We start from the raw sequence: 18,671 nt of genomic DNA on the forward strand, positions 1-18,671 counted from the left end.
GTGGCAGCGTACCTAGAATAGGGGGCGCCTGCCTTGTCCCTCCCCAGGGGCTGAGGTGCAGCCGGGTCATGGCGATGGAGCTGCGAGTGGGTCACTCCTGGGGCTGGCACCTTCCCTTCCAGTGCCACCGGGGGAGCAGCTGCCACCAGGCCAGGCATTGGCTCCCAAGCCTCCTAATTGTGAACCCACCCCCGTGGCATTGCCGGGCCTCCCCCGTCCCCCTCTGGAGGGCCCGGATACGGGCTGGGCCTGGCAGCTGGGGCTAAAGGCAGCGTCGGCTCCCCAGCGTGGCCCTGCTCGGGTGGAGGCACTGAGATTGGGGGGCTGGCCAGGTCCTGCATGCCCCAGTGGAGTCTGGGCCCCAAAGGGCAAGAGAGAACCCGAGCCCCTTTCCTCGTGGGCCCGCTCCCCTGGCGGATGCCTGGCCTCCCGGCAGCTCCCAGCGGGCTCCGTGCAGCGCCTGGCTGCACCCCAGCGATAGCGGGCCTCGTCTAGCTGGGGGGCGCCGAAGGGCCCCTCAAAGGCCTGGGCAGTGCAGCGATGCCTGGTGTCTTCTTGGCTTCTGCCACTAGATGGGGCGGAGCCCCCGCTGCAGAGGGAACCGAATTGCGGGTGGCGGCTTTTCTGGCACTTAAAGTAGCCGATTCAGCAGCTTGGCCGCCAGCCCAGAGCGGGGAGAAGGCAGGAGGTTGCCCGAGCCCCTAGGAGCCCCTGGGATCCCCTAAACGCTTGCCAGCATGGGCCCAGCTTTCCTCTGGGTTACGGCCCTTGGCGTCCGGGGGCCACGGGCAGCTGCCCCAAGGCAGCGCGTCTGAGCCTCGGGTTCTCACCGCGCCTGGCCAGGCCCCCCGGGCCGCGAGCTGCCATCGCTGTGGGTTCACCATTACCCCGACGCTCCCAGGTCCAGGAGGCCGCGGGTCCCCCGGGCAGGGCTGCGGCACCGGCTCGCTGCACGGCTTGCCCGGCGCGGTTGTGGCCTGGCAGGCAGAGGCGAAGCTGCTGCTGCTTTCAGCGCTCGGGGGGCTGCTGGGAATCCAGCCCTGCCCTTCGGCATCCCAGGGCGGCCTCTCCGCCCGCCCTGGGCCGGTCCAGCCGCCCGGAGCTCCGGGGCCACGTGGGACCGGCGAACGCACGGGCTGAAGTGCTCCTCCGTCGGCACCAGAACCAATGGGGCTGATGGCCGAGCTGCCGGGGGTGCTAGAGGTGCTCAGCCCCCGCCACGCTGGGCTCCGGGGAGGGAGAGCCGCAGGCACAGAGGCCGGAGCCTTTTGCCTCTGGCTGTCCTGGAAACCCGGCCTGGGGTGGCTGCTGCTGTCTGGGGCCTGGCCTGTGGCTTGGGCGGGTGGGACGTGCCCACAGCCATAGCCCACCTGGCACTGCCAGGGCCCTGGGCTGAGCAGCCAGGCCAGGGACTGACAGGGTGCACAGCCCTGGAGGGAAGGCAGTGATAAATGTTGGATCTGTCCCCCCCAGGCTTATTTCAGCTGGGGCTGTAACGTCCCCGTCAGGGCTCAGCCGCTTAGCGTGGCTGCCCCGGGCGTCTGGGGGAGTCCAAGGACAGCAGGGCCTGTTGGGATGGTCCAGGCCAGGAGCTGTCAACCTTTTACTTTCTGAGCCTCCCCCCTCTCCCCCCATGCTATAAAAACTCCAGGGCCCACCTGTGCCACAATAGCTGGTTTTCTGCGTAGAAAAGCCAGGGCTGGCGTGAGGGGGTAGCAAGCAGGGCAATGGCCCGGGGCCCCACACCGCAGGGGCCCCGCGAAGCTACATTGCTCAGGCTTCAGCTTCAGCCCCGGGTGGTGGGGCTCAGGGACCGGTGTAACGAGGCTGGTTCAGGCAGGACCCCACGGAGAGTGCCAGTTCAGGACAAACTGCTTCGAGCAGGGCAGTGACAGCCCCAGGCTGGGGTTTCTGTGCACCCCAAGGCAAACCAAACCAGCCAGACAGAGAGGACTTCGGTCTCACCCCACTGGCTAACCACAAGTCACACAAGCAATTCCCTTAGACACCCCAGTTTCCCAGTATCCCCACCAGTGCCACTCGTTATGGGGACAGATGGTTATGAAAACCAATACCCCAGTAAAAGAAAAAAGGTTCCCTCGACCCCAAAGGACCAAGCCCCAGACCCAGGTCAATATACAAGTTAGATCTTACCCACAAATCACACTGTTGCCAATCCCTTAGAATCTAAAATCTAAAGATTTATTCATAAAAGAAAAAAGAGAAAGACGAGAGCGAGAATTGGTTATATGGAATCAATGACATACAGTCATAGCCAAGTTCTTGGTTCAGGCTTGCAGCAGCGATGGAATAAACTGGAGGTTCAAATCCCGTCTCTGGAGACCATCCCCAGCTGGGATGGGTCATTCAGTCCTTGGGTCAAAGCTTCCGTGTAGCAAAATCCTTCCAGAGGTAGGAAGCAGGATTGAAGGCCGGATGGAGGAGCTGCCGCAGCTTTTTATAGTCTCTTGCCGTGTGGTCTCTTTCTTTGTCCCAAAGACAAGCTGCCCAACCCATGGCCTGGAAACACCTCAGAGTTCTGTCCCTAGGCAGGTCCCTGCACACCTGGCTGAGTCCCCAGGCGAGTCTGCCTTCTCTCAATGGGTCAGTTGTGTCGCTGATGGTCCTTAACGGGCCAGCCAGCAGGCTAGGCAGAGCTGACACCCACTTGTCTGGGGTGTCACCCAGAAGCAGAGCACAAGTTTGAAATACAGACAGTACAGAGCCAATATTCATAACTTCAACTACAAAAATGATACCCACATACAGACAGCATCATCCTAACCAGCAAACCATCACCTCGTCTTAGACGCGTTATTTGACCCCCTTTATATAAGATTTGGTGCCACTACCGGACCTCGGTTGCAACGATGATCTACATGGTCCCAGATTATGTCAATAACGTCACACCCTGGGCTTCAGCCCCATGTGGTGGGGCTTCGGCTTTCTGCCCTGGGCCCCAGTGAGTCTAATGCTAGCCCTGCTTGGAGGGCCCCCTGAAACCTGCTCGTGGCCCCCCAGGGGCCCTCAGCCCCCTGCTTGAGAAACACGGGTCCAGCTGCCCTCCCTCATAGCCCAGGCCAGAGCCCTGCCCCCAGTAATCCCCGGAGCAGCTGTAAGAGGAACAGTCCGTCTCGATTTCGGGATGGCCAGAGCTGGAGAACCCTCCGCCCTCGGGGAAATGGTGAATCCCCCCCGTTACAATTTCCAGGCTGAGTGTGTCTAGTTTCCGCTTCCAGGGCGTGGATCGGGCTGAGGAGCCCGTTATCAGTGTGTTCCCCAGGCAGGTACCTGCAGACCGGGCCCGGGTCACCCCGAGAGCTCCCAGAGTCTGTCACGACAATGCAGGTTTTCTAACCCTTCCGCCATGCCGGGGCTCCTTCCTGACCCCTCCCCAATTTGGGTTGCTGCCAGATCTGCGGGCTGATGACGCAGTAGGGGGCGCTCACCCCACCAGCTGAGCTGCCCCCTATGCCCCAGTCGAGCACAGAGCAGCGGTACGGGCCCACAGTGCTGCGGGGGTGGGGGTGGGGGTGTCCGCATGGGGCATCTCCCCTCGCAGCCAGTGCTGGCCCCAAATTGCACCTGCAGCTCCAAGACCAAGAGCAGGCCCCCGCTCACCCCGCAGGGCTGCGGTGGTGGAGGGGGGGTCTGGAACTCCGCTGCTGCCCATCCAAGACTGCAGGGGAAGCAACTGCTCCTGGGGGGGCTGCGGCCGCCCCCAGGGATTCAGTAAATGGCCTCCTTCCGCCTTGCGGCGCTGCCCCGCCCAGGCACTTACCCGCCGGGCGCAGCCATGGCACTGGCCCAGCAGGGAATTGCACCAGCCCATTAGCGAAAGGGAGCGAGCAGCCCGTCGATAAAACCCATTTGGGGAGAGGCGAGAGTCCCCCGGGAATCCAGGCTTTTCCCTCCCCTCCCAGCCGCGCTGGCAGAGCCCTGCCACCCCCACTTCCACCCCGCGCCAGCGGGTTTGCCGGCCAGGCCCAGGTCCTGGACCTCCAGGCCTCCATCCTCGGCCCCCTGCCCCGGCAGCTTCTTTGCCTCTGCCAGGCTGCCTCTGTGTGCTAGCCCCTGGCGATCCCTCAGCCCCCTCCCCCCGGCGGCGAGGCCGGCTGGGTCCCCGGCTCCCCTGAGCCCTTCCCAGCCCAGTCCTGCTGTCTGTGCCGAACGGCCAGAGGGTGTGCCCGGCTGGGCAGTGCGGGATCGAATACCCCCCGTCCCTGCCTGGCACTGCTGGGCGTCTCTCCAACTTTTACAGAGCCCCCTGGGCCCGCGCAGCCCGGCCCCCCACTGTCCATGTGGGACTCAGCCCAGCACGGGGCTGCCCCTCTGCCCTCCCCCCAGCCCCCCGGATGGCTGTGCAGTAACGTGCCAGCTTCCCCGGGCCCCCTGGGCTCCGAGGTGGTGGATGCTTTGCCACTAGTGGCCAGGTCGTGCCCAGGCGTCTGGGCAGACAAAGGGGCTCTTAGCAGCTGGGCCCGTCTGGAGTGGGCCGGCGGGGACCCTCGGGAGCTGCAGGGCTCCCTCCGCCCTGGGGCACCGCTGCCCGGCCATGGCACTCCACACAGGGTTCTGGGCCGGGGGGCCACGGACACCCGACTGCTCTCCTGGGGGGCTGAGCAGGCCTGAGGCCTCCAGCCGGGCGAGCTGCCCCTGTGCCCGTCCCTGGGGCTGTCTGCGCCGAGTCTCTCGTCCCAGGGGCCCAGTTAGTGCTCGCCAGGGAGGTGTTCAAAGGGACAGCAGTTGTGGGGTGGGGACTGGCACCTCTTTTCCCCGCCTGTCTGAAGGCGTCAGCACCCCATGGATTTCCGCGCCGAAAGTGGAATGAACCCCTGGGGCAAGGGGCTCCTCCCCGGGCGCTGTCCATGGCCAAGCCGGGCGCGGCCGGCAGAGCCCCACACACCTGGGCTGGTCGCAGCCGGAGCACCCGGCGCTGAGAACCTGACCGGCTCCCTTCTGCATCCCCGCAGCTCCTGGGGCACCAGCCCGGCTCCATCTCTCCGCGCCGCCCCGTCCTCTCAGGTGCGTCGCATTCTCGGCACGGGGGCGCCGGCCTCTCAGCGGGGCTCCCCGGTGCGGAGCCACAGTCCCCCAGCTCGGTACCTCCTGACACACCCTAGCACCTCCCATCACTGCGCCTGGCCCAGCTTGGCCTCCCCGTGCGCGGATCCACCCAGATCCTGACAGCTCGCAGCCCAGCTGAGACCCCCCTGGACAGCCTGGCCATCTCCCCCCACCCGCCCCTCCTGGTTCAGCCCCTTCCACCCCATGGTTCTCCGCCTCCTCCTAAGGGGATGGTCTTGTGGGTCAGGCCCCAGATTGGGCTCAGGAGACCTGGGTTCAAATCCCTGCTCCACCCCAGGCTCCCTGTGTGACCTTGGGCCAGTCTCTGCACCTCAATTCTCCATCCTCTCTGCCCGCCTCCCGGCCCTGGTTCAGCCCCTGTGTCCCATCCGTCTGCTCCTCCCCACACAGCCTGGAACAGCCTCCCTGGGCCAGCGGCCCAGCGACCCCATGGCTCAGAGCCCCGCATGTGCCATACCAGCTGCTGACGGGGACATTGTCACGCAGTCGCTCCTGGTCCCCTTTCTAGTCTGCAGGTCCCGTCTCCGGAGCCAGCTGGGAGCTCTTCAGAGCAGGGTCCATGCAGCACCTAGCGCCCGGGCTCTACTGCAGTGATATGGACTGCCACGAATCTCTGGTGCCCTCTGTGTATTGGCAGCAATGACAAGGGGGGTCGGGATTTGAGAATCTGGCTGGGTGGCTTCCCCTCCCCTTGATTCTACCAGTCCCTGTCTCTCTGGAGGACACACACACACCCCTGCCCTGCTGGCTGGATGGCCGCAGGCCCCTTAGGGGGGTTCATGCAGGCCCCTTGACACACGGCTTTGTGAGGGGCTGGGGTCCCCCGGCTGCAAGCTCTCCCCTGTGCCCACCTTGCAATGCATGGTGTCCTGCCTGGGGCTGACTCCATGGGGCATCTCCTGCCCTCCAGCAGCGCCGGGCGAGCCGATCTGCCCCTCGGGCCCTGCCCCCTCCCCCTCCCCGCTGCATGTCGTTAGCCGGCTGGGCTGCCTTCCATTAGGGGTGGATTGCATCAGCGCAGCGGAGAAGCGAGCTGGAAAACAAAGCTCCCCCAGGGGCCGGAGCCCCGGCTTAGCAACGCGCTGTCCCTGGGGGGGAGCTGAGCCAGCTAATGCTGCCTGGAAGAGGGAGGCGAAGGCAGCGTTTGCTGGTGGAAGGTGCCCTGATCCCTGCCGACCTGCAGCTGTGTTCTCGGCCCCATCTTGTGCCAGCCGCACCCTGTGTCTCCCCCCATGTCTCCTCCGGGGGCCCTGGGCGTGGGCTGCAGCCGTTGGTGGATGCACCCTGTTTACAGGACGATCCCAGTGCACACCATTGGCTCGCCCTGCACATGCCCCCCAGCCTGGGAAAATACAGGGTTCTCCAGGCCCCCCAAGAGCCACCAGCCCCGGATGACCCAGCCTGAGGCCCTTGCTGCTCTCGAGGTTCCCAGCAGTGCACCCCTCGGGGGGCTACAGAGATGTGCTGCTCGCACTCTGCACCATGGGATGGCATTGGGACGCCAGGCCCCCTTCTGGTCACCTGGCCCCTGGGGCGGGTGGGAGCCAGTGGGTGCATAAGCCCCCCAGAAAGGGCTGGTGACCAACCCCACCCCCCCAGCTGGCCCCTGCGCTCTGGTTAGGGTTACGGTGTCCAGCTGCCGTAAGGCTGGTGCCCATGCGCTCAGGGGCAGGAGCGTTTCAGGGGTGGCTGCAGAGCGAGCGGACGTCCCCCGCTGTTCGCTAAAGCCCTGGCTCTCAGCAGCCCTGCGTTGACTACTCTGGAAGGAGCCATTGGCCACCGTGTCACGGCCACTCGGTTTTCCCCGGCCAGACCAGGGCAGGGGAACGTGTGGGCTGACAGGTTGGGGATGGTCGGGGTGGGGGCTTGGCAGAGGCTTCCCTTCTCATACGGCTCCCCCCGGGAACTGGCTGCCCTGGCAGGGCAGGAAAGGATGCCATAGGAAGCGCTGGAGATGGGGTCCAAAGCCCACTGGCCTGGATGCGAATCTTTCCACTGCCTTTGAGCCGGTATCCGGGGCCATCCAAGGGGCCAGAACCGTCACCGGGCCTCAGTCTGCACCCACCCCCGTGGCACCAGGGCGCCCTGCACCAGCGTGATGTGAACGGTGACCAGCATTTAGCCCATGTCGTCGCCCCTGCTCCTTCGCCCCTGGCACCGAGTGGGTTTAGTGCAGAGCCGTGATCAGAGAAGTCCGGGCCCACACTGTGTGCACAGTGCAGGTCGAGGGTCCATCCCTATGGGGCCTGTTCCACCACCGGGGACTGGCCCCCCGAGAACTCTCTGGCTCCTGCACTGATGTGCCCCCTGCCCCCCCACAGCAGACAGCTCCAGTGTGCCAGCGGGGGGAGCTGCCGGTGGCCCTCAAGGTCCCAGAGGGGCTCTGAGTGCCAATGCCCTGGAAGGTGGTGGCCAGCCCCTCGGCCAGCGTGGACAGGCTTCACTCCCATGCAGTCAAGAGCATAACCGAGTCACGCAGCCGGAGGGCTGCTCCGGGGCTAGCCAGGCGATCGGAGCGAGGCCACGTGCCTGGACCGGGGGACCGGCTCCGGAGAGGGAATGGAAGGCTCAGCCCAGGAGCAGCGGGTCACCGGGCCGTGCGTGAATGTCGGGGCTCCTAGGAAGCGTGTGTGTATGGTGCGGAGGGATCGAGGGCGTTTCGGCCAGGCCCTGAGGAGCCCGTGGGCTGGGCCTGCCAGGGTCAGAGGAGCCGTGTTCTGACATGGGGCTGGAAGCTCTGAGCATCCATTGTTATGGCTGCCCATCACCGCTGCGCCTGGGCACTGGCTTTATTCGGGTCTCTGCACGAAGGCAGGAAAATCCCCTCCCCGGGACGGATCCTGCTGGCCAGCGCCAGAGCAGCCTGGTGCGAAGTGAGGGGGGCACCAGGTGTCGCACGGGGCGTCAGGGCTCGGGGCCGGAGACGGGCCAGAGGGCTGGGACGAGGCGGGCTCAGGACAGAGCCAGCTGAGAGAGCGGGGACAGGAGGGCGGAGGCATCTGGGGCCGAGGGAAGGGGGCAGCATGTGAGGCGAGACAGCAGAAACCAGCAGGCCTGGAGGAAGGCGCCTGCCTGGAGCGGGACCCCAGTGCCTGGTTAGCCTCTCTCCTGCCTTGGGAGGGCGACACAAAGCTGAGAAGTGGAGCAAGTTCTTCCACACACACACGCACCCCGGGCAGCACCCCGGGCCAGGCGCTGAGCGTGCCTCTGCGGTTTGCATCTGACGCTGGGGAGAGGCAGGGATCTCAGCCCGGGGCCTCGCCAGCTCTCCCGCCCGCTGCAGGGAGGGGAGACGAGTGGGCCAGGTGGGACTCGGTCGCTGAGGGCTCCGGAGGAGACGTAGGACCCCTCTGGGGTAAGGCTCCAAGGAAGGGCCAGAGCCGATCCCAGACGTTTCCTCTCCGCACACCGATCAATAGCCTGGAACGCCCCAGAGGCTGCCCGTGGCCGCACTGGTATGGACGGGAGCGTCAGCCAAGGTGGGCACCTCATGAGAGGCCGAGTCTGTCCCAGGGAGCTCCCAGGCCGCGTGGAGAAGACAGACAAAGGGGCGGGGGCTGGGGGGAAACTCATCCAAAGTCCCATAGCAGCAGAGCCAGGGGTACAGCCCAGCCCAGCTCCTGGTTCCCAGCCCTGTGCACTGAGCTCAGGGCACGGACATGCCCAGCAAAGTGCCCTCTGTGTGCACCTGTCAGGGGAGAAGTGGTGGCCCCTTGGTGATGGTGGATGGATATGAAAGGGCTTGAGGGGAGGCAAAGGGTTAGCTTGCCTGCCCCCTCCCCCGCCCCCCAGAACCCTGGCCTTCGGGGACATGGATTTATCCAGGGTTGGATGGGCAGGGCAGCCCAGTGCCCCCTCATCCTGTCTCTCTGGACCCGTGAGCTCCCAGAGGGGCCAGACGCCAGGCCTGGGGCCAGACACCCACGGCCTGGCCTGGCAGAGAGGGGGCGCTGCACTGGCTGAGGGGGCTAGGGGCTGACCCATGCCGGCACCATCCAGCCCCTCCGATCACAGATCCCAAAGTGCCCCATGGATCTCTCTCTCCATGTGCGACATGGCACAGTCACTGCCCCACGCTTGCCAAGTCTCATGATCTGACCCACCCGGAGCTGGTTCTGGCCCCTGTTGCAGGCAGGTCTGTGCTGGGGCAAAGAGCTGCAGCCCTCACACGGTTTTGGGGAGGCAGCGAGAGCCCCCACCAGGCAGTGCCAGGTGGCCCAGGGGAAGGTGCACTAAACGGCAAGCCCAGAGCCCCGTGCAGTCCAGTCTCAGCTCCTCTGCTGGCTGCTAATAATGTTTCTGTGCATTTCATAGCCCTTGTTAGTGCCACGGTCTCACTTGTTCCCCTACTCCCACGATAAACCTATCGACAGCTTACGCAAGGCCTCTCCGGGCAGAGTTGGGCACAGAGCCCAGATTTCGCCCAGCCCAGCCCAGGCTTCCCCGGGAATGGGCCAGTCTAAGTGCTTATGTGACCCACACTGACATAGTCTGACTGGGTCACGCTCTGCAAAGCAGACGGCGGGTACAGGCTTATGAGTGACTGCAGCCCAGACCCTCAGAGGCATCCCGGTGTCTAACGCACCCCAATGCGTAGCCGGGCCTCTGCCGTGTCATGGAGCTGGTGACAGGTTTCTGGCCCAAACACGGGCATTGTTACATTTGCTATGTGCAACCACTAGACCACACTCTGCTCCCAGAGCCAGGCCCAGAAAGCTGGAATCCTGCTGCGTGATAGCCAGTAATGCTCCCCCATGTGGTCTGCTTCACCCGGAGGAGAGCAGCATGCCTCCCCTACACCTCTGCCGCCTGTCGTGCGGATCAGTGCTCTCTGCTTGTTCCCTTGGCTCCCCCGCGATCTGGCTCCATCTGTTGTCTCCCATCTTGTGAGCACTTTGGGGCAGGAGCCTGTCTGTACCGCACCTCGCACAATCGGAACATTGGTCATGCTGGGTGCTAGGGTGTGACGAAGTGGGACTGTTCTTAATGTTTCCTCTGAATAGTGTGGGGGTGCCTCGGTTTCCCCTATCCAGTTCTTAAGTCTCTAGGGGATGGGGTAAGGGTGTATGGTCGTTGCAGAGCCCTAGAGGGCAGGTGTGTGCAGGGGTCTGGACACAGAGAATGGCCGACACCCTGTTTCCTGGCAACTGATGGCCTGGGCCCTTCCCCCCTGCAAGGTGAGAGCTAAAGAGCTGGAGAACAAAGAAATCAGGTGCCCTCCTGGCCGGGGAAAGGGACAAAGCCCAGAGGAGGAGGGGCTGGAGCGGGAGTCAGTTTTGGGGCTGGCTGGGGACATGGAGTGAAGTGGAGACGTGGTTGTCTGGCTCACTGCCCCCCAAAATGGACCCAGCTGAAGGGTCCTGTTCTCTGCACCTACAAGCTCTGTATTAGACCATGTTCCTGTTGTCTAATAAACCTTCTGTTTTACTGGCTGGCTGAGAGTCACGTCTGACTGCGAAGTTGGGGGGCAGGACCCTCTGGCTTCCCCAGGACCCCGCCCGGGCAGACTCACTGTGGGAAGTGCACGGAGGGGCAGAGGAGGCTGAATGCTCCGAGGTCAGACCCAGGAAGGTGGAAGCCGGGTGAGCTGTGTGTCCTGCAGACAGGCTGCTCCCAGAGAGCAGATGTCACCAGAGTCCTGCCTGGCTTCATGGGGAGCAGTTCCAGAGCATCACCCGGGGACTCCGTGACAACTGGTGGGAGCTGTGGGATCTACTGCACCCCATGGACGGCGCTTCCTGCAGTAAGTGATGGGGGAGCAGTAAAACGAAGGGGGATTGATGAGGACCAGGCATGCTGAAGGCTCAGAGGGGAGCAGTTTCGGGGGGTGGTTAACCCCTGGGAGTGTGTGACCAGCGAGAAGGACTGTGCAGTAATGGGGTCCCCCTGGGGACTGCGGTGAGCAGTCTCAGGGGCGGAGGAGCCTGCGGCTTGGCCCTGGGGTAGAGAAGCACTTTTGCAGTAACAGGGTTCCCCTGGGGATTGCAGCGAGCGGTCCCAGGGGCGGAGGAGTCTGCAGCTCGACCCTGGCAAAGAGGGGGTGACCTCGAGAAGGGCTGGCACACTAGGGGTTCTCCCTGGAAACCGTGCTGAGCTGAGAGCACACAGGCCTATGAGTCCACAACAACTTGGGAGGAGCGGAGTGATGGCCTGTCCCCGTCTCCTTAAGAAGGACATTGTAACCATGTGCAGAAAGAGAGGGTTGAGCATTGGAAAGTTCACCAAAGCACAGTTCATCACAGACAGGAGGAGGATGACTGCTCTAAGGAACAGATTCCTGACCCCCAATGGGGCTATAGCAGGATCTGGGAGCAGCTGAAGCGGGAGCCAGGCATCCCCAAGACTCCTGTCCCCGACCAGACGGGGGTCTTCACAATCGGGTTCCCCATCGGGGGATCGAGACGGACGGGATTGGAGCTGAGTCTGAGAGAGCAAGAGGACTGTGAGAGACAGCGAGAGCCCGAGAAAGAGCTGCAGAAGCAGCAGCTGCATGAACTGGCGGTGGTGGGGCGGAGAGGCCTAGGGGACCTCCCCGGGGTAAGTGGGGATAGACCCTGGGGGGCCAGTTCCGCAGGGAACCTCGAGACTAAATTGCTGCCCTTGGTTAAGGACGGGGGGGGGGGGGGGGGATGTGGATGCCACCTCACTGCCTTTGAGCAGGCTGGCGATTTGAACCAGGGGGACCCTGCAGAAAAGCCCCGGTGTCTAGCTCCCTTGCTGGGTCCCAAGGCCATAGACTCCGTCAGCCAGATGCGTGGGGAGGTGGACAGGCTCCTACTCCTGACCCCAACCTATATGTCTGTGTGGAGTTTCCTGGGGCCAGGCCCCGCGGACCCCCAGTGGGAGCGGAAGGGGATGGTCAACGGGGAGACATTCCTGGGGTGGCGAGATCCTGGGACCGAGAGAACTGTTGTCAGGCCCTGGGTGGTGCAGCCTCAGAGGCTGAGGGGCTGTGTGAGCGGGGTGAGGGTCCCAGGGACGAAGCCCCTTGCCCTGCCTATGGCCCAGATCCCTGTGCAGACCCAGGAGGGGTGGGACTGGCTGGTCGTTGGGGTTCTCCAGGACACCAGCTGCGAGACCCTGTTGTGGGGTGACTGTGTCTCTTTGGGACAGGATCCAGGCCCTGCTCCTGTAACTGCCAAGGGTTTGAATTTGAATCCAGGGAACCAATCGGTGGAGGGGGAAATGGTCACTGAAAATGCAGATGACCTGGCTGGCAGCAGGGAGGAGCTGTTAGGCTCAGGGTACCTGCCTGCCTGTGACCAGACCCCTGGGGCTGGGTGGGATAGAGAGATGCTCCCCGCCCCTTTGCACACCGGAGAGGGGGGCTCAGGGGCTCAGGGGCGGAGGATGCTGGCTCTGATGCAGTGAGGAAAGCAGCGAGCTCAGCTCGCTGCCTACCCCCACTGGGACAGCAAGGGCAGCGCTGAGCACAGGGGGGAGATAAGACCGCAGCTGAGTGGGGGGAGACACAGGCAGGGCAGGGCAGGGGATCTGTTGGGAGGGGCAAGGTGCTAGGTAAGGAAAGTCTGGATGAGCCTAGGCAGCCTTGTGAGCTGATGGCTGTGTCTAGTCAGCAGGGTGGGAAGGCGAGGAGAGTGGAAGATGAGTGTCCCTGGACCTTACCTATTACCTGGGTGGAGAAGTGTGACAGGGAAGGAAATGTGCCTGTGTTTGCCAGGGGTATTGACTTGCCTATGGAGGGAGCTACCCTGATCTCCAAGCAGTTGTCTGTGACCAGCCTTGTGTGCTGGGACCAGGGGAATGAGATCCCAAGCTGTGTGTCTGGGAAAGGAGAAAGTGTGTCCGGCTCTTCTTTGTCTGTGGAGCAGACAGAAGGGGCCTTTCAGCCTGTGATGATTGAGGGTCGTGCAGTTGTCTCAGAGCTGGTTCTGGATTCAGCTAAAGCCCAGGAAGGGAAGGGCCCTAAGTTTGTGTCTGCTCGGGAGAATGGCCCTGTAACTAGGTCGCATCCAGTTAGTGTCCTAGCAAAATCCCAGAGCTCAGACAATTCTGGTGCTTGTATTTTGCCTGTTGCTAGTGTGTTGTTGGAAAGGGTGCAGCAACTTTGTCTAATCAGGGTGAGATCCTAGCCAGGGCACAAGGAGAGCAGGAAGGTGATGTGATTGTGTTACCTACTGAGGGTGTGGAAACCTGTAGCAAGAAGGAAAAGATTCCTGAACTTGTGTGTGGCAAAGGGAAGGAGAACGCTTCTGACCTTTTATCTAGGAAGTCTGTCAGTTTGCCTGAAAGGGGGATTGTGTAGGAATCCGCTGGATGGGCCAGAGGTAATTCTGGGTGTAAGTGAGACCCAGAAAGAGTCTGTTGTTGCTCAGGAAAGTGTTCCTCTAGAGCAAGCCCTAGGTAAAGAGGGTAAGGGCAGAATTTCTGTGAAGGGTGAATTATTGCATAGAAAAGCCCCGAGGGAAAGGAATCCTCATGGAGTCTTTGCAAGCAGTTTACTGCAACTGAAGGGTGTGAAAGTGATTTAATCAAGAAAAGAAAAGGAGGACTTGTGGCACCTTAGAGACTAACCAATTTATTTGAGAATGAGCTTTCGTGAGCTACAGCTCACTTCATCGGATGCATACTGTGGAAACTACAGCAGACTTTATATATACACAGAGAATATGAAACAATACCTCCTCCCACCCCACTGTCCTGCTGGTAATAGCTTATCTAAAGTGATCATCAAGTTGGGCCATTTCCAGCACAAATCCAGGTTTTCTCACCCTCTGTGACGAAGTGGGCCTGTTCTTAATGTTTCCTCCGAATATTGTGGGGGTGCCTCAGTTTCCCCTATGCAGTTCTTAAGTATCTAGGTGGTGGGGTAAGGGTGTATGATCATTGCAGAGCCCTAGAGGGCAGGTGTGTGCAGGGGTCTGGACACAGAGAATGGCCGACACCCTGTTTCCTGGCAACTGATGGCCTGGGCCCTTCCCCCCCTGCAAGGTGAAAGCTGAAGGGTTGGAGAACAAAGGAATCAGGTGACCACCTGGCCCGGGAAAGGAACAAAGCCCAGAGGAGGAGGGGCTTGAGGGGTTTTCAGTTTGGGGCTGGCTGGGACATGGAGTGAAGTGCAGACGTGGTTGTCTGGCTCACTGCCCCCCAGAATGGACCCAGCTGAGGGGTCCCGTTCTCTGCACCTGCAAGCTCTGTTTTAGACCATGTTCCTGTCGTCTAATAAACCTTCTGTTTTACTGGCTGGCTGAGAGTCACGTCTGACTGCGAAGTTGGGGTGCAGGACCCTCTGGCTTCCCCAGGACCCCGCCTGGGTGGACTCACTGGGGGAAGCACACGGAGGGGCAGAGGATGCTGAATGCTCCGAGGTCAGACCCAGGAAGGTGGAAGCTGTGTGAGCTGTGTGTCCTGAAGACAGTCTGCTCACAGAAAGGCGACTACCCCAGAATCCTGACTGACTTCATGGGGAGCAGTTCCAGAGCATCGCCCAGGGACTCCGTGACACCCTCCGCCCCCCCCCCCCCCTCAACTCACTCTCCTGCTGTAGGGAGAGTGGTCACTTTGGATGAGCTATTACCAGCAGGAGAGTGAGTTTGTGTGTGTATGGGGGTGGGGGGGTGAGAAAACCTGGATTTGTGCTGGAAATGGCCCACCTTGATTGTCATGCACATTGTAGGGAGAGTGGTCACTTTGGATAAGCTATTACCAGCAGGAGAGTGAGTTTGTGTGTGTGGTTTTTGGAGGGGGGTGAGGGGGTGAGAGAACCTGGATTTGTGCAGGAAATGGCCCAACTTGATTATCATACACATTGTGAAGAGACAGGTTTTAGAGGAACAGCCGTGTTAGTCTGTATTCGCAAAAAGAAAAGGAGTACTTGTGGCACCTTAGAGACTAACCAATTTATTTGAGCATGAGCTTTCGATCACTTTAGATAAGCTATTACCAGCAGGAGAGTGGGGTGGGAGGAGGTATTGTTTCATGGTCTCTGTGTGTATATAATGTCTTCTGCAGTTTCCACGATATGCATCCGATGAAGTGAGCTGTAGCTCACAAAAGCTCATGCTCAAATAAATTGGTTAGTCTCTAAGGTGCCACAAGTACTCCTTTTCTTTTTGCGAATACAGACTAACACGGCTGTTACTCTGAAACCTGATTTAATCAAGAAAGTTTCAGTTCCTAACAGCCAGAAATTTTCTGTTGTGAATGGATCCACTGACTTTCCTGTTGAAAGACCCAGTGTGGAGAGCTTTGAGAAGGTCTCAGATGGAGTGAAAGCTGTTAATAAGGTTAAATAGTCCTCTAACCAAGTGGCTGTGTTTGGCCAGCTTGTTGGGGAGAAGACCCAATCCCAGTTTGACCCCCTGGGGTTTTGGGGTGGCCAAAGGGCACGGGCCGCATAAACCTTCCCACATGCGGCTTGCGAGTGCTATCGACCACCCCCGACCTAAGGGAGGGCGTGAAACTGGAAGGGCCTGGTGTAACCCCTACCAAGGAATGGGAGAGATGCTGGGGCATCCATGGGAATGTTGGTGGCTTCGAACTTCCCCAGGTCACTGGCTAAAGTTACCCCACTCAGTTCGATCTCGAAGGGGGGAGAGATGTAACGAAGTGGGACTGTTCTTAATGGTTCCTCTGAATTGTGTGGGAGTGCCTCGGTTTCCCCTATGCAGTTCTTAAGTCTCTAGGTGGTGGGGTAAGCATGTATGATCATTGCAGAGCCCTAGAGGGCAGGTGTGTGCAGGGGTCTGGACACAGAGAATGGCCGACACCCTGTTTCCTGGCAACTGATGGCCTGGGCCCTTCCCCCCCTGCAAGGTGAGAGCTAAAGGGCTGGAGAACAAAGGAATCAGGTGCCCTCCTGGCCCGGGAAAGGGACAAAGCCCAGAGGAGGAGGGGCTGGAGGGAGTTTCAGTTTGGGGCTGGCTGGGATATGGAGTGAAGTGCAGACGTGGTTGTCTGGCTCACTGCCCCCCAAAATGGACCCAGCTGAGGGGTCGGGTTCTCTGCACCTACAAGCTCTGGTTTAGACCATGTTCCTGTCGTCTAATAAACCTCTGTTTTACTGGCTGGCTGAGAGTCGCATCTCACTGCGGAGTTGGGGGGCAGGACCCTCTGGCTTGCCCAGGACCCCGCCTGGGCGGACTGGCTGTGGGAAGCGCACGGAGGGGCAGAGGATGCTGAATGCTCCGAGGTCAGGCCCAGGAAGGTGGAAGCTGTGTGAGCTGTGTGTCCTGCAGACAGGCTGCTCCCAGAGAGGAGACTTCCCCAGAGTCCTGACTGGCTTCATGGGGAGCAGTTCCAGAGCATCGCCCAGGGACTCCGTGACATATGGTAACACACATAACCCATAATCCTGTAGTAGAGGTGGCTGAGAGCTGTGTGGGGTAGATTTGAGGGTTCAAACCCTGCATGTGTGTGTGAAAAAACACATGGCTGCCTACATGTGAGTGTAGGACCCACAGAATAGCTGTCGGTCGGATCTGAGGTTGCAAAACCTCTTAGCTGGTTGTTGTGCTAATAGGTGCACCGGGGTTGTGTTATCCTGGTCTGTGTGTGGTTGTGTGGAGCTGTGCCTTTAAGAACCGGGTGGGGCAGATTGAGCGTGTTCGAGGGAGAGGGCAGTGTGTGGGAGACTCAGCCCGCCAGAGCTCTGGAAAGGTCGGCCCTGGATTTAATCGACTGGTCTCTGCAGACAGCAGCCACCGGCTCCAAGGCATGACACTAGCATGTCTGGGGACTGGCTGCGCCAGGTGTTGCTAATGAACTCAGAGCCATTCACCAGCAGCTGACCCAGCTGAACTCAGCTCCACAGCGGATGGAAGCTGTTCCCTTGCAATGGAAGCTCAGCAGCCCCTCTATGAGGTGAGTTTGTGAGGTCCCAGGGCACCGACCCCCCATCATGGGTTGCACTTGAGCGTGAGCTCTTCAGGGGCTGTGTTTGTACAGCGCCAGGCACGGCTGCTTCCCTAGACATTTCCCAGTTGGCCACTGTGTCCTTGACACACCCGTTGGGGGCGGGGCTGGGGGTTCACCAATCAGGAGGCAGCCCAAAGGCACCAGGGAATGGTCTGGGCCAGCCTCCTGCGCGGGGGGGGGTGTGCGTCTCGCCCAGTGGGACCTGCTGGGGTTGGCGAGCCTAGATCTGTGGTACCGGCTCGCGGCTCCTCACCGGCTGGCGGAGGGCTCGGTAGCCAAGCTGTTTGCCCCGCAGCAGGGACGCTGTTCCTCACGGGCAGATGGCAGAGCCGTGTCGTGCCGCCCTCGGCCGAGGCTGCCAGCTGGCACCTGGGTGCTGGGCCTCGGGGGAAGCTTTTGGGGCAGCGTTTGGCCGGCTGCCCCACTCTGGGTATTGAGGAGCGAACCCTTCTGCAGTCACTTGGTCTGTCTCCTGTTGCCGTGCCAGTCTGGGAGACTCTCCCTGCACTCACCTACCCGCCTCCTTCCCCAGGCCTGCACTCACCTACCCGCCTCCTTCCCCAGGCCTGCACTCACCTACCCGCCTCCTTCCCCAGGCCTGCACTCACCTACCCGCCTCGCTGGCTGGCAGCTCTGCCCATCTCTCCCCTGAGCTCCCAGGGCATCTCCATCCCCCCGTTTCCAGCATCTGGTCTGCCCTGCGCTGAGGGTACCAGTGCTCTCCCCATCTGACTCCCCCTTCTTCAGGGCCATTCCTCCACTGCTCATGCCGTCTCTGCCGGCTCCTGGTAAGGAGGAGCGGGGCAGAAAACCCCGCGGCTCTCCCTTCCCTGCCCCATACCAGCTGGGTGCCAGGCTCCAAGTTCTCCACAAGGCCCTAGAGAAGGTGATCTCACCTCTCGGCCCACCGTGTTCACTGGGGCCTGCCTGGGGCTGCCCCTCGCTGGCTGGGGCGCTGACCCTCCCTTGCCTCAGGCAGGGAAATCACTTGATTGGGCGATGAACCCTCCAGGGCACAAGCCACCCCGCAACTGCCAGGGTCAGGAAGGAACGCCTCCCTCCGTGGGCCCCTAACCTCTCGCTGCTTCGGCCTCGGGCTGCAGCCGGGCCCTGGTGTTTTTGGGGAGCAGCCCCAGGAAAAGACAGCAGAGTCCCCGGTCGCTAAATCTCCCTTGACTGCTCTATGGAGTTTGATTAAATAATGCCCACCTCCTCGCCCGCCCTGGGGGGCACTGACCACCCGCTGCGCCCAGGCACCGCCAGCCCCTCATCCCACCAGTGTGGCACAGAAGCTGGAGCAGTTGCTGCTCCAGGCAGCAGCGGCTCCTGTCCCCTGGGGCTGGGCCTGATGTCCCGAGCTCACCCCACAACGGACGCTCCTGTCCACTGGGAGCTGGGCCAGGTGCCCCATTCCCAGCGTGCCCTGGCATATGGGTTCACGGTGCCACTCAGGCTTGGCCCACCCTTGTGTCATGATGCCAGGGCACGGCCCAGCGCCACTTGCTGAAGTTTGGCCTGCCTGCCCCATCGTGGAGTCACACCTGCATGGTGCTGCAACCCAGGGTGCCAGGTCTCACCGCCTGGCGGGGGAGCCAGGCCCAGCCCCATGGGCCTGCAGCAGAGGCAGAAACTCACCCAGGTCCTTTGCACCCCAGGCCCGTGCCTTAGCCACAGACCTTCCTCCTTCTCCAGCCCCCTTTGCCCAG

This window comes from Caretta caretta, chromosome 4, assembly GCF_965140235.1.
Source record: "Caretta caretta isolate rCarCar2 chromosome 4, rCarCar1.hap1, whole genome shotgun sequence".
Taxonomy (NCBI): Eukaryota; Metazoa; Chordata; order Testudines; family Cheloniidae; genus Caretta; species Caretta caretta.